Source organism: Pan paniscus, chromosome 3 (genome assembly GCF_029289425.2).
Source record: "Pan paniscus chromosome 3, NHGRI_mPanPan1-v2.0_pri, whole genome shotgun sequence".
In the NCBI taxonomy this organism is placed as follows: domain Eukaryota; kingdom Metazoa; phylum Chordata; class Mammalia; order Primates; family Hominidae; genus Pan; species Pan paniscus.
The window spans coordinates 73,588,562-73,605,166 of record NC_073252.2 but is presented as its reverse complement, the minus strand read 5'-3'; the positions used below and the strand labels follow the sequence as shown (position 1 = coordinate 73,605,166).

Genomic DNA, 16,605 nt, shown 5'->3' with positions numbered 1-16,605 from the left:
TTCTACTTACCAGCTGAGTCAACTTGGACAAGTGACTTAAATTCTCTGAACCCCAGTTATTTCATCTATAAAAGAAAGTTTCATGGGAAAAGGTTTTGTAAATGGGAGAGGACATGTAATACAAAAATGTGGTTATCACCCGGGTGCAGTGGCTTGCACCTGTAATCCCAGCACTTTAGGAAGCTGAGGCGGGCGGATCGCTTGAGGTCAGGAGTTCGAGTCCAGGCTGGCTGACATGCTGAAACCCATCTCTACTAAAAATACAAGTCAGTCAGTTGTGGTGGTGGGCACCTGTAGTCCCAGCTACTCAGGAGGCTGAGGCAGGAGAATCGCTTGAACTTAGGAGGCAGAAGTTGCAGTGAGCCAAGATTGTGCCACTGCACTCCAGCCCGGGCAATACAGCGAGACTCTGTCTCAAAAAAAAAAAAAAAAAAGGTTATCATTGTTCATTGTTTTCTTGCTATTAGAAAATTCAATGGAAACAGTGGCCTTGTGTCTCATGGTGCTTTTGAGCCATAGAGCTTGGTCCTGTGAGTTTGGGGAACTTTGTCTTCTGAATGCTGGGAGTGGGAGGCTTTCCTCATCTGCCTCCCCTGTAAAAATAACATCATATCAGCCGGGCACGTTGGCTCACGTCTGTAATCCCAGCACTTTGGGAGGCCGAGGTGGGCGAATCACAAGGTCAGGAGTTCAAGACCAGCCTGGCCAACACGGTGAAACCCCATCTCTACTAAAAATACAAAAACAGCTGGGCGTGATGGCGGGCGCCTGTAATCCCAGCTACTTGGGAGGCTGAGGCAGGAGAATCGCCTGAACCCGGGAGGGAGAGGTTGCAGTGAGCCGAGATCTCGCCGCTGCACTCCAGCCTGGGTGACAGTGCAAGACTCCATCTCAAAATAAATAAATAAATAAATAAATAAATAAATAGCATCATATCATTATTTTGGCTGCAGATATCCGCCACTTACTTTTTGTAAGTTGTGGGAAGGGATGGAAGTTAAATATGAGATCAAAGGAAATAAAATAACAACTACCTATCAACAGTGACCTATTATGATAACTACCTGTTAATAAAAACTACTCATTAGTTGTCTTAGTTGCTATGATAAGCATTGTATTGACTATTTGGTTACTTTATTTCATTAAATTCACATACCAAGCTTTGTAAGATGAATGTTACCTCTACCATGAGAGTTCTCCTGGATTGTCAGCACCCCTTAGGGAGTCACTTAAAGAAGATAAAAGTCAGTCTGATTTCTTGTAATTTGAGAGGTTTTATTAGATGGTGGGAGTTTGAAGCTTTTAATTTTTTTCTAATTTTTTACAGTGAACACATACGGCTTCTGTAATAATTAAAGTGGTCATTTGAAAATGAATGATGGATTTTTAGAAAATTTTTTCTTAAGCACCTACAGTGAACTAGGTACTATTTTTGATGTTTGTTCACATCAGTGCATGGAGCTTAATGTTGTAGCATGGATGGAGATGATAAATAATGCATATAATAAACACATTACTAGGATATTAGAATCCACTGAGAACATGGAGAAAAGAAAAAGTAAAGTAGAGCAAGAGAAGTTGGTTAGTGGGGTGGGAGTGCAAATTGCAGAAGGGGCCTCATCGAGGAAAGGCAGGAAGTCAGGAGTTGGCCCTGGGCCTGTTCCAGGTAGAGGAAGCAGTGGGTGTAAAGGCCCTAAGGAGGGAATGCAGCTGGGGTGTTCCAGCCACAGCCAGGAGCCAGTCAGTGCTGGAGCAGAGTGAGTGGGAGGGTCGATCCACAGGAAATGATGACACTTCTTGGTTTAGATGCATAAGATAGGTTGCCTTATTTTCTTCTGCAGTTAAAGAACACTTACTCCCTCCACCCAGCACACACACAAAATACATACATTAGGCCTCTAGCACCATATTAATTTGCTAGGACTGCCATAAGAAATTAGGCAAACAGAGCTTAAAACAACAGAAGTGTATTGTTTCACAGGTCTGTAGGCTAGAAGTCCAAAATCAAGTTAGGGCCATGCTCCCTGTGAGACACATCAAAGGGAAACCTTCCTTGGCTCTTCCTGGCTTCTGGTGGTTGTTGGCAATCCTCGGCGTTCCTGGGCTGCAGCTGCATCCCTCCAGTCTCCGCCTCTGTCATCACCTGTCATTCTCACTGTGTGTCTGTGTCTACACATGGCTGTCTTCCCTCTTCTTATAAGGACACCAGATATATTGGACTAAGGACCCACCCTACTTCAATGTGACCTCATCTTAAACTAATTACATCATCTGCAGCAGCCCTACTTCCAAATAAGGTCAAATTCAGTGGTACTGCAGGGTCAGGACTTCAGCTTACTTTTTGGGGGATACAATTCAAACCATCACAGCTACCTTAAATAATAAGTAATAGATATTACTATTCCCATCTTACAAGTAGAGAAACAGGCTCAGAAAACTCAAATAACTTGCCCAAGATCAGAGTCAGTAATCAAAACAGCCAGGTGGGCTTGACACGATGGCTCACACTTGTAATCCCAGCACTTTGGGAGGCTGAGGCAGGCGAATCACTTGAGCCGAAGAGTTCGAAACCAGCCTGGGCAACGTGGCAAAATCCTGTCTCTATAAAAAATCACAGAAAATTAGCTGTGTGCCTGTGATCCCAGCTACCCAAAAGGCTGAGGTGGGAGGATCACTGGAGCCGGGGAGGTTGAAGCTGCAGTGAGCTGAGATTTTACCACTGCACCCCAGCCTGGGTGACAGAGTGAGACCCAGTTTGTCTCAAAAACGAACAAACAAAAAAAGCAGAACAACAACTCCAACACACACAACAACAACAAAGAAACAAAAAAAAAAAACCAGCCAGGTCTAGGCCAGGCATGTCCTAGCTATCTGCAGTCCCAGCCACTCAGGAGGCTGAGGTGGGAGGATCGTCAGTGTGATTTCACCATGCTGCTTATGTGCTACTAGGGCCGTGATATCAGGCTGGAGCTGACAAGACACTGCCCTGACCCAGGGTAGGAGTTGCACACATACGACGTTGCAGTCCCTGTCCAAATTGCTTAACTCCAAGAGAGCTCACAACTGATGTTCTACCTCAGCTTTCCTATCAGAAGCCATTCCTCCTTCTAGCATGACAGACTTAGGAAATAGATGCTTTTTTCCTCTTTTAGGAAGTTTTCCAGGGAAGTAATACTGTAATTTTAAAAACATATGTAGAACATTTTGTGATGGAATTAAATGATTTTTTCTCATACAACGTAGAAAAAAAGATATATGTGTGAGTGTGTGTGTGTGTGTGTGTGTGTGTGTGTGTATGGCTCCCTGATTCCGTTGGTTTCTTGCAATAGAATTAGGGGATTTTGGCCAGGTGCGGTGGCTCATGCCTGTAATCTCAGTACTTTGGGAGGCCAAGGAGGGTGGATCACCTGAGGTTGGGAGTTCGAGACCAGCCTGATCAACATGGAGAAACCCCGTCTCTACTAAAAATACAAAAATTAGCCGGGCATGGTGGCGCATGCCTGTAATCCCAGCTACTCCGGAGGCTGAGGCAGGAGAATTGCTTGAACCTGGGAAGCGGAGGTTGCGGTGAGCCAAGATTGCACCGTTGCACTCCAGCCTGGGCTACAAGAGTGAAACTCCGTCTCAAAAAATAAAATAAAATAAAATAAAATAAAAAGAATTAGGGGATTTTGAAAGCCTTGAATATATTTTGGCTTTTCATTATGTTTAAAGATTCCCTCTAAACGTGCAGCCGTCTAGCCATTTGTGTTCCTTGGCCTGCAGCTGCATCACTGCAGTCAACTCTAGAACCTTATTTTAGGCATGGTCTTGAGGACTGCACGCGAGAAAAGGAAGGCTACACCAAAACAGAGCTGAGCACTTTTCCATGCCTGCACAGGCACGTGGTGTAGAGGGACATCCTGAGTTAGGCTGAAGGTAGAAGAAGCGACCACTGGCGGTCATGCTAGAGAAATGTCTAAATCCTGGTCAAGGAAAGCAAGTGCTCAAAGCTAAGTGTTGTGTTAAGTCTGGGAGGTGAGACAAAGCCGTGGTAGGAAGACCATACCTGACCTCAAACCAGGAAGATTCACGAACTAGAGCATGAGGCAAGGTGAGTGGTTCGGAGGTTGGTTGGTGAGGGCTTCAGGGGCCTGTTTGTCTTTGGCTCTCACTGTGCCATGTGGAAGTGAAAGGGGAAGGTGTCATGTGAGCCTGGGCAGCCCGCATCTGCTTTTCCTCAGTTTGCATTCAACCATGTTTTTGTTTACATAGCCTTGTAGTTTCCTTTCAAGGTCCTTTTTTTAACCTCTGTTCTAAATGTGTTTTTATTCCCTCTAAGCTTTTGTGCTTCTCTTTGCGCTTAACAGCAAATTGCTTTGGATCTTCATCTTAGTATAAAGAAGGGGAAAAAAAGCTGCCTCTCATCTAAAGATCCTCCTGCTCTCTGTTAACATTTCTTTCTTTTTTTTCCCCCAAGACAGTCTTGCTCTGTCGCCCAGGCTGGAGTGCAGTGGCGCGATCTCAGCTCACTGCAACCCCCGCCTCCCAGGTTCAAGTGATTCTCATGCCTCAGCCTCCCGAGTAGCTGGGACTACAGGCATTTGCCACCATGCCCAGTTAATTTTTGTACTTTTAGTAGAGATGGGGTTTCACCATGTTGGCCAGATTGGTCTCAAATTCCTGGCCTCAGGTGATCCACCCACCTCAGCCTCCCAAAGTGCTGGGTTTATAGGCGTGAGCCACCACGCCTGGCCAACATTTATTTTCTTTGTCCTGGAAGTGTGTGGAAATAGCAAGGTCATCATATTCTAGTGAATTAAAACGACACTTAGTCTTTGTCTGATGTTACTGCCACCAGATGCGACTCCCTGGGACATACCTCCATCACACAGGTCTGGCTAGGGTTCTAGAGTCTAGTTAACACAGGTCTCCTCGATTGCCTTTTGGTTATCTAGCTGGCACTTCGTAGCTGCAGATAAATAGTTGCTGCTCTTGCTACTCCTGCAGCTGTTGATTGTGAAGTTAGACTACATGGGCCAGGCAAATCTGGGGTCATTGGTTTGAATTACTTCTCTGCTACCAACATTCAGGTAAGTACTCGGCTTTTCACAGGAAAGCCCCAAAGATGACTGATACTAGAATTTAAAGACTTATTTAATCCCTCTTATCACTATGGAATGGAAACAAGATCCTCCTTTTTCCCCAGTAGTGGTAGATTGTTGAGCAATGAGAAATAATTAGTCCTTTAATTGTAACACTTTTAAAAATAATCAGGTGAAATTCACATAGCATGAAATTAAACATTTTAAAGTGAACAATTCAGTGGCATTTAGTTTATTTATTTTATTTTTATTTTTTGAGACGGAGTCTTGCTCTGTCGCCCAGGCTGGAGTGCAGTGGCGCAATCTCAGCTCACTGGAAGCTCCGCCTCCTGGGTTCACGCTATTCTCCTGCCTCAGCCTCCCGAGTAGCTGCGACCACAGGCGCCCGCCACCACGCCCGGCTAATTTTTTTATATTTTTAGTAGAGACAGGGTTTCACTGTGTTAGCCAGGATGGTCTCGATCTCCTGACCTCGTGATCTGCCCACCTCGGCCTCCCAAAGTGCTGGGATTACAGGCGTGAGCCAGCGCACCCGGCCTTCAGTGGCATTTAGTATATTCAGACTGTTTTGCAACCATCACCTCTGTCTCTTTCCAAAACATTTTCATCACCCCAAAATAAAACACTGTACCCATTAAGCAGTTACTCCCCATTTCCCCCTCCCCTCAGCCACTGGCAACCACCAATCTTTCTGTCTCTATGAATTTACCATTTCTAGATACTTTATATAAATGAAATTGTACAATCTGTGATGTTTTGTGACTGGTAAAATGCTTAATTGTTATTACCAATCATTTATTTTTTCAATCTTCTCCTGTCATTTTGCTGGGAGAGCTGGGGTGCTATGGGAATATTATCTTTCTAATTAGGACCTCCAAAAAGAAAACCCCTTCAGAACACCTGCTTCGCTTTAGTTGCTGGTGGACTTCTCTTCATGAGACAGATAGCAGTTTAGAATTTAGTTACTTAATCTGCAAGGATATGGAGAATTTGACTTCACCTTATTTCACTTCTACCATGGGGCTCAATCCCCTTGGGCACCCTGTCTCCCCACCCCGACTTATGTCATTGTTCTAGTGGTCTGAACTTCAGTTTATCCCATCATCCAGATGAACCTGTAATTGATATTTTGGCATTGGGATAGCTGGAGATTATATTGCTAGCCTAGGCAACAAAGCAGTCTCTCCCAAGGGAGTTAAATGATACTAGCCGTTGAAGATGAAAATTTGAGGAATACTTTACACTGTCATCTCTTGGGGAGGCTGATCACACCCATCCCTCCTTTCTTCTGTCCTTGGTGAAATAGAGGCTGCTCCGGGAGGGCTCTGGGATGCAGACAGCAGCGACTTGAAATGAGATTCCTCTCTCCATCTGCCAGACGTAACCCAAGATGAGTTGCACAGATGAAGCTGGCAGAGAAATGGGAAACTGGATGGCAAATGAGGTTCTGAGGGAAGCAAAATTCTAGCTAAATCCTTTTGTGATGGTAGAAGAGCTCTTGGTCTAATAATACAGAACTTAAGAATTAGGTTGGTGTAGTGCTAGTGGTTCAGCAAATGCAACCTGTCTGCAAGTCTCTTTCCTGTAGACTTCCTGGGAGTGTAGTGTTTATGAACAGGTGCCATGGGACCACAGTTAAACACAGGACAAACGATGACTTGTCTCCATCAAATGTGATTATTGTATACTGTACTATATGCTAGGGAGGACTGAATCATCAACTCTGTGCTCTAAGATATCTCTTCCAGGAGCTTGAAAACACCAACTTTAGAGTAACTAGTTTGACAAGAAATAGCAGAGAGATGGGGATGGGGTAGGGGCATTTTGTTGATTCCTTTCCTCTTCCCTCCCTCCATTAACATGCATGGAACTTTTTACATGCCAGACATTGTGCTGAGGGGTGAGGATATGAAGTAAGCATACTGTTCAGGAGTTCATGGTCACTTCCTCCTTCCTGTCACCTCTCTGCTGCCTCAGGTTCTCCTGCTCTTAACAGAGAACTGTAAGTAGTTGTATCTTGCCTGTCCTCCATGATAGGAAGTAGCTTCTAAAAGCCAGGGGGCCAGGCACGGTGGCCCATGCTTGTAATCCCAGCACTTTAGTAGGCCATGGCGGGAAGACTGCATGAGCCCAGGAGTTCAAGACTAGCCTGAGCAACATAGTGAGACCTCATCTCTAACCACAAATTTTTAGAAAATTAGCCAGGCATGATGGCGCACCCCTATGGTCCCAGCTACTCACAGGGAGACTGAAGTGGGAGGATGGCTTGAGCTTAGAGGGTTGAGCCTGCAGTGAGCCATGATCATGCCACTGCACTCCAGCCTGGGCAACAGAGCAAGACCCTATCCAAGAAAAAAAAAAACAACCAGAGCCTTTGAATTTGCCATTGAACCTTTGAATCTAGCATTGCCCTAGCAAATACTTAGGGCATTGCAATGGGAATTGAACTTTATCAAATTGAATTCAGATATGTAAACAGATAACCGGGTGAAGTGTGATTAGTGATATTTGAGAGAGTTTTGCACAGAGTGCTGGGGAACGCAAAGGGCAGCATAAACAACTGCCACAGGGAGCCTGCGGGCCTCCCAGAGGTGTCATTCAAGCTGTCTTGAAAGATGAGAAGGTGCTTGCCAGACACTCGAGGGGGGCACACAATCTCCGCAGGTCACATTTATGTCAACGTGTTTCTTAAGAGAGGCCCTTGGATCCTCTAAATCCTGTCCTTTCTTTCATTTATGTAACTTTAGAAAAATGAATGCTTGATTTACCAGCAGCTTTGGATCAAGCGTATAGACTGTACAGACTTCTCTTCCAGCAAACGATCATCTTAGTACTTCTAGGGGATAAAGCCAAAAAATACCCCAAACCAACCAACCAAACAAACAACAACAAAAAAGCTATTGAATTTATTACCCCTACAATGTCCATTTTAATCTTCTTTTTCCTTATTAAAATCAATAAATTTTTTTTTCTTCTAAATTGGCCCAAGTGAAGCCAAGGTTTCGTTCCCATGATCCTTTCATCATTTCAACAGACGCACACTGAATGCCTCCCACGGATAAGGCACTGCTCCGGACTCTAGGCTGACAAAGAACAAACAGCAAGACAGTTTCTGCTCCCGCGGAGACCAAAAATTGACACCAAACAGAAAGCTAAAGTCAGCATGGAAAATGTCCTCCACTACTGTTTACTGTTAAAGCATAATCTATTGTTTACAAACATGCACACAGATTAAGTGTTAAGCTTCTTGAAATAAATGACTAATTCTGAACTGCAGTTCAGAGGTCCAAGGAACGATGAAGAAGGCTATCCTATGACTGGAAGATTTACCAGGAAAAGGAAAAAGCATCCTTAGTCTAAACTTCACTGGGCACATATCTTAAGAAGCCTCAGAAAGTTCATTCCATGCAGAAAAACATCCCCCAAAAGGAGCATTTAAAACAGAACTTAAATTTTATATTAAGGACTTGGATATGTATATGTATTTTCAAAAATCGATATCATTTTATTTTCATTTCTTTGTGGTGAATTTTGATGTTTTACTATTATAGAACTGGAACCACAATTTCTAATAATTCTTATTATTGGTCTAATAATATAGAACTTAAGAATTAGGAGACAAGGACATAGTTTACCAAGGCTTGACATGCTTGGCCCATCTAGGAACTACTTAGTGCTTGAGTTGGGGAGGGCCTATGATAGATGAGATTGCTCACCCTGATGCTGCCAATTCCAAATGCCCATCTTCTCTTCTCCATCTCTTCTGGTCAATAGCTTAGCTGTCCTTAAAGGATAAATTCAACACCAACCCAGTTTATTCTCTGATATCTCCCGTTCCTGGAAATGAGTGTTTTATTTTTTCCCTCCAGACTCCTACAGCAGCTCATTTATATCTGTCTAGCCTCTCTCTCTCTCTCTCTCTCTCTCTCTCTCTCTCTCTATCTCTCTATTTCTCTCTCTCTCTCTCTCTCTCTCACACACACACACACACACACACACACAGAGAGAGAGAGAGAGAGAGGGGTTAACATTTTCCACCTGGCTTATAATTTTTGGTAAATATGTCATATCCCCTACTAAGTGACCACCTCCTTGGAGTCAGTGCTATTTTCCTTCATTTCCTTATATCTCATTTCCTCCACCCTCATCTGAATACCTATCTCAATATTAAACCATAATGGGCTGGGTGCGGTAGCTCACGCCTGTAATCCCAGTACTTCAGGAGGCCGAAGCGGGTGGATCACTTAAGAATGTGCATCACCTAAGGAGTTCGAGACCAGCCTTGCCAACATGGTGAAACCCCATGTCTACTAAAAATACAAAAATTAGCCAGATGTGTGGCATGCATCTGTAGTCCCAGTTACTGAGGAGGATGAGGCATGAGAATTGCTTGAATCTGGGAGGGAGAGGTTGCAGTGAGCTAAGATAATGCCATTACACTGTAGCCTAGACAATGGGAGTAAGATACTGTCTCAAAAAAAAAAAAAACCAAAAACCATATTGGACACTCAGCTGTGATTCAGTGACTTCAGTGATTGGGATTTCAGGCTAGATAAATATATGCAAGAATGTCTGCCTCTCTTCCCACTGCCATTATCCATAGCATAACTCCTTAAACATTATTTCCTAAAGTAGTTCCACGGAACAGTAATTCTAAGGAATATTTAAAAAGTATTTCTTTTTTTTTTTAATTTTATTATTATTATACTTTAAGTTTTAGGGTACATGTGCACAACCTGCAGGTTTGTTACATATGTATACATGTGCCATGTTGGTGCACTGCACCCATTAACTCGTCATTTAGCATTAGGTATATCTCCTAATGCTATCCCTCCCCCCTCCCCCCACCCCACAACAGTCCCTGGTGTGTGATGTTCCCCTTCCTGCGTCCATGTGTTCTCATTGTTCAATTCCCACCTATGAGTGAGAACATGCGGTGTTTGGTTTTTTGTCCTTGCAATAGTTTACTGAGAATGATGATTTCCAATTTCATCCATGTCCCTACAAAGGACATGAACTCATCATTTTTTATGGCTGCATAGTATTCCATGGTGTATATGTGCCACATTTTCTTAATCCAGTCTATCATTGTTGGACATTTGGCTTGGTTCCAAGTCTTTGCTATTGGGAATAGTGCCGCAATAAACATACGTGTGCATGTGTCTTTATAGCCGCATGATTTATAGTCCTTTGGGTATATACCCAGTAATGGGATGGCTGGGTCAAATGCTATTTCTAGTTGTAGATCCCTGAGGAATCGCCACACTGACTTCCACAACGGTTGAACTAGTTTACAGTCCCATCAACAGTGTAAAAGTGTTCCTATTTCTCCAGATGTGGAGAAATAAAAAGTATTTCTTGAAAATGTTTATGGTTAAATACTTTGGGCGATTCTGAATTAAACAAAGTTAAATAAGATTTTTTCTTGCAGGATGTATTAGTCTGTTCTCACATCTAGGTCATGCTGATATAAGAGGTGGGCTTCTATGGCCTTGGACAGCTCTGTCCCTGTAGCTTTGAAGGGTACAGCCTCCTCCCTAGCTGCTTTCACGGGCTGGCATTGAGCGTCTGCAGCTTTTCCAGGCACATGGTGCAAGCTGTCTGCGGATCTACTATTCTGGGATCTGGAGGACAGTGGCCCTCTTCTCACAGCTCCACTAGGCAGTGCCCCAGTGGGGATTCTGTGTGGGGGGAATCCAACCCCACATTTCCCTTCCACATTGCTCTAGCAGAGGTGCTCCGTGAGGGCTATAAAAAATTAAAAAATGCACTATCCTGAGAACAGCATGGGGGAAACCACCCCCATGATGCAATCACCTCCTACCAGATCTCTCACTAGATACATGAGGATTATGCGGATTACAATTCAAGATGAGATTTTCATGGGGACACAGCCAAACCGTATCATGGGACTTCTCAAATTGTAGGCATTGAGGAGATAAAGTGAATAATGTATCCCAAAATTATTTGACCAGAGAAACCTTGATAATTTTCCTAGAATGTGTATTCATTTTCTATTGGCACTGTAACAAAGTATCATAAACATAGTGGCTTAAAACAACACAAGTTGTAGTTCTAGAGATCAGAAGTCTCAAATGAGTCAGCAGGCCTGGCTCCTTCTGGAGGCTCTAGGGGAGAATCCCTTTCCTTGTGTTTTTCAGCTTCTAGAGGCCACCTGCCTTCCTTGGCTTGTGGCCCCTTCCTCCCTCTTCAAAACCAGCTGCATAGCATCTTCCAGTCTTCCTCTCTCCCTCCCTCCCTTCCTCCCTCCCTCCCTCCCTCTGTTCCTCCCTGTCTCCCTCCCTCTCTCTCTGTGACCTCTGCTTCTACCATCACATCCTCTCCTGTGATTCTGACATTTCTGCCTCCCTCTTATAAAGACCCTTGTGAATATACTGGGCCCATCCAGATAATCCAGGCTCATCTTCCGACTGCAACATGCTTAACTTCAGCACATCTGATCCCCTGTTCACAGTTCTGGGAATTGGAAAGTGGACGTCTTTGGAGAGCCATTATTCTACCTGCCCCAGGACATGTGTTCTGCGGCAGCACTGCCTGCAGTCAGGGCGTTTGCCTCCATTCTGAGACCTGTGTGGAACGCCCAACCACCATGTACGACGTTATTTCTAAGGGAAAGTGAATTCTGAGTTGTGAAACAAAACAAATTAACATCTGTGATACACAGCCATGGATAAACTGTGAATTCTTTTTAGAGTAACCTTGGCAGTGATAACCAAATAAAGACCAGTAAAGGCTTTCTTGTACATGAATCTGCTTAAACTCCCTTCTCTCAGTCCCAGATGTAGAGCTCTTGTTTTCACAATACATCAGACAAATTGTGTGCTAGAACTGCCCAGAAGAATTATTTTCTGTCAAAATCAAGACCTTTTAAACTGTATATAAATATGAACCTACTGTATATTGAAGTAAGAACAAAACTCATCATTTTGTGATAAGTTTACTCTTTATTCAAGAAGGTATACTGGCCAGGCGCATTGGCTCACACCTGTAATCCCAGCACTTTGGGAGGCCGAGGCGGGAGGATCACCTGCGGTCAGGAGTTCGAGACCAGCCTGGCCAACATGGCAAAACCCCGTCTCTCCTAAAAATACAAAAATTAGCCGGGCATGATGGTGCACACCTGTAATCCCAGCTGCTAGAGAGGCTGAGGTGGAAGAGTTGTTTGGACCCGGGAGGCAGAAGTTGCAGTGAGCCAAGATCGTGCCAATGCACTCCAGCCTGAGTGGCGACAGAGCAAGACTCCATCTCAAAAAAAAAAAAAAAAGAAAGTATACTGTGCTGGGAATTTTAACTTTTAACCATGTCATACCCAGTGCCCAATAGATTTCAGCAACATATATCTAATCCTGTAGTCACTAAATAGGGCATGATACAAATGTGAAATCTAATGTGAAGACTTGTGGGAAGAGGTTCATCATGAGGAACAGTAGAGAAATGAAATGAGTTGAAAAGAACTCAGACCAAGAGATAGAGAAAGGATTAAAGTCTAATATATATCGTATCATGAAAATTTTGTTTTAAAAATAAGCTTTGGGAAAGAAAAAAAACCATAAACATTTTCCCATGCAGAAAAAACAAAGTACTCAAAGGAAGACCCTGGATTTTAAGTAGAATGAGAAGACCTTTTCCTGATCTGAAAAAAAGTGAACTTTTCCCTGCAAAACACAGGCATGAAAGATCTTTGAAATTCCACATAGATTCATGATACCTGAAATTAAATGGAATGGGATAAGATTGATTAATATTAGCTTCTCTTCACCCCAAACAGACAACACTTAACACAAGACTATGAGTTCCTCCATGGCAGGGACAGTGTCTGATTCATCTTTGAGTGCCCAGCTGATTAGTCTATTCTCATGCTGCTAATAAAGACATACCCAAGACTGGGTAATTTATAAAGAAAAAGCGGTATAATGGACTCACAGTTCCACTTGGCTGGGGAGGCCTCACAATCATGGTGGAAGACAAAGGAAGAGCAAAGGGATGTTTTACATGGCGGCAGGCAAGAGAGGGTGTGCAGAGTCACTCCCCTGTATAAAACCATCAGATCTCATGAGACTTATTCATTATCACGAGAACAGCAGGGGAAAAACCTGCCCCCATGATTCACTTACCTCCCACTGGGTCCGTGGCATGACACGTGGGGATTATTACAATTCAAGGTGAAATTTGTAGGGGGGGCACACAGAGCCAAACCATGTCACCAGCCTCGGGATACACCCACCACATAAAATGATCAAAGTTTGTTATCATAGCACTGCTTCATCTGGGGGAGACTATTTAAAAGAAATTGGCAAAAGAAAGGGTGTGTGAGAAAAGAAAAATAAAAAGTATGGTATACTGTAGACTGTTGAGATTTTCTGAGGACATGTCTAGAGATTTTCTTCCTTCCCAAATTGTTCTTTTCACTCCAGCATATAATTTTCCCTAAAAAAAAATGCAGTATGAGTAGAGAATAACAAAAGTATATTGAGATTCAGATGTTGATATTAAGTTATGAGAATCATTCTTCAACAAAATTGCAAATTGCTACTTGTTGTATACCCGGTATCATACACATAATCAATCTCAGAGACTCACTTACAAATAGTCAAATTGGTGTATACTCAGTCAAAGAATGCTTATAGGCTATTATGTTTTATTTAGAAGATCGGGAAAAAAGTTTCTGTTTTTTTTTATATTCCAATACTGGAGCATCCTCTATCCTGCTTTTTTGAGGTTGTAAAATCACTGAGGACAGCCTATGACTTCTTTTTCTATCCTCTGTTTGTGTAGTTTGATATTATAGGCTTTGTGGGCACTCAGTGAGTAGCTGATGACTTGGATTAAATGGAAAAATATAGCAATAAGAGCACTGTAAAAGTCAGCGTAGGTAGGCATAAAATGATTAGGAATACATTCGTTTACATAGTGAACTATCTTGATATATTTTCCTATCTCTTTACTAATATTCCATTATTAGATGGGCCGATTGTAAAGGACAAAGTCACAGGCAAGACTTTGCAGTATACAGTGGCAAAAGATTCTATAAAAGAAAATGTGTAACTGATTTCAGACCAATCCAACAGCGGGCATTTGTAAGCCAGGCCCAGGAAATTTCAATCAGAAGCAATAATGTGCCATTCACAGCAATATGACAGTGGTAAAGAAAAAAGTGGTGAAGCTTCAAAATACCCAATTCTCTAGGGTGATGGGATTTAAGTGAGCAACATGGAGCAATTAAGCCAAGGAAGCAGCTAAGAGATACATAAAAAGAATCAAAATTGAATAAGGAACCACTAATGTTATTGCTTATGTTTCAGAGGCAAACAAAATGAAAAGTAAAACCATGATCTGAATGTTTGCATCACCCCCTGAAATTCATATGTTAAGATGCTAACCCTTAAGGTGATAGTATTAGGATATACAGCCTTTGGGGGGTGATTAGGTCATGAGGGCAGAGCCCTTATAGATGGGATTAATGTTTTTATGAAGGAGACCCAAGAGAGTTCCCTCATACCTTCTGCCACATGAAGACACAGCAAGAAGGCACCATCTAAGAACCAGAAATTGGACCCTCACCAGACATCAAATCTGGAGCCTTGGTATTTCCAGCCTCCAGAACAATGAGAAATACATAAATTTCTGTTGTTTATAAGCTACCCAATTTATGGCATTTTGTTATAGCAGCCCAAATGGACAGAGACACATGGGACATAGAGATAGTTCTCTGGAAGTGGCTTGACCCTCTCCAGTAGTTTGAACCTCTGGGATAGATCTGGCCAAGTCCATATGGAGACATTACATTTATGTGGAGACTGTGTTGTCACAGCAATAAGTTCAGTAATATTAAGAGAGGGATGGAAGTAATACATTTAGGACTTTTAAAAGTGAGATACTTTTTGTAATGTTAATAGAAAGTATTGAGTTTGATCTTTTCTACTTGAGATTCTTCATGGATAATGTGAGTCTTTAACAGATTAAGACTTTGGGGTGGAAGAGGTCAATAAAAGGATATTTTGAGTTTAAGGAAATACTTTATACTGTGATGTGCAAGTGGGAGGACACATGGCTCGCTTAATACAAACAACCAGCATTCCAGAATACGGGAGTTTCCAGCCTTAGAGGGGAGGGCAGTCAGAACATGGCTATAAATATGCGGGGAAAAGATGTGTCAATCTTCATGGCAAAATATTGTAAGAAATAGCTGTAAAAGCTACACAAATTCCAAAAGTCAGAAGTTTAAAGTTTATGGAAATGCAGATAAATGAATGCTTCAAAAATGGGGTTAGTCCTAGAAAAAGTATAAGAAAGACTAAAAAAAATGACATGAAGGTATTAGGACAATTTAGGTGATTACTCATATCAAGCAGGAAGGTGGGTCTCAAAGAAACCTATGGGCATATGCTAGAAAAGCACATGGAATTTAATTTTTCTAAGGAAACAAAACTTAAAAATGGAAATGTTTCATAACTGACAATACAGGAGGGCAAAAATTGACTTTATATAAATGTAAATGTTTCAGAAATTATTTCTGCCTTTGGTCGTGAATCCAGGATATATTTTTCTAATAAACAACCTCTGTAAGAATGAGTATCTGTGAAAACTTCTGCGTTATTGGGAAAATAACACAGGAACAATAGAAAACATTATCATTATCTTGTTTTATCAACCTGTTCTCTTATCCTAAGAATATGATGAGAAATTATACTGTAATACAATACAAATCTTTGGGTATTAGAGATCATTTTGAAATAGAATAGATGCAATGTGAGAGGGTTGTAAATTTGGCAAGATATCTTTTTCTTACGCATAGTTTAGGGATTAAGTAGTTTCATTCAGTATAAACATTGCCTCTGTTAATACTAAAAAGGAAAGCGTCCCTGAAATAATCCTACCTTTCCTTTTCAGGTAGGTAAATTTCTCCATCAGGATAAGGGTCAGGAATTTGATGGAGACTGTAATTCAGTGAATGTGCAGTTTTTAGAGAGTGTGAAAAGCAATAATAATGTCAGTGTTTTATTACAGGTATCAGTTTGTTTCCTCCATCTCTTCCATTTTTTTGCATATTATGTGATGACCATGATGAAAGGTAATGTACTTTCTTTCACAGAAATGGAGGATACAGGACAGAATTGATAACAGTGGGACACTCCCCCTGCCAATTTCATAAGCTTTGTGCTCATAGATTTGCATGCTGTACTTTTCATTTCAGTGACGTTTAACAAAGTCATGGCCATGGAGGAAAGTAAACTTACAAAGAATGTCCATAATGAGGCTGTGAGTGCTGATGTTTCAGGTATGGTACAAAGTGGTGACTCTGAGTTGCAAATTAAAGGGACAGAAGCCCTCTATTCTATATTCTTTTTAGTGTAGAAAAATACCTGGATTTACCAATAGATAAATTGTATAATAACCTCATCTGTCTAGGACACATCAAAGCACCTAGATATAAGCAAAAGCAACAGCTAAAGCAGCTTAAACAGATGCCATCCGTCCTCTGCACTAAACTCCTTTTAGG

At 42.1% G+C, this 16,605-nt stretch overlaps 1 protein-coding gene across 3 annotated transcripts in view; it reads left to right on the top strand.

Annotated features, from left to right (window-relative positions):
- Positions 1-16,605, top strand: part of CRACD (capping protein inhibiting regulator of actin dynamics) — a 281,450-nt gene that overhangs the window by 131,384 nt on the left and 133,461 nt on the right. The window lies entirely within an intron of this gene.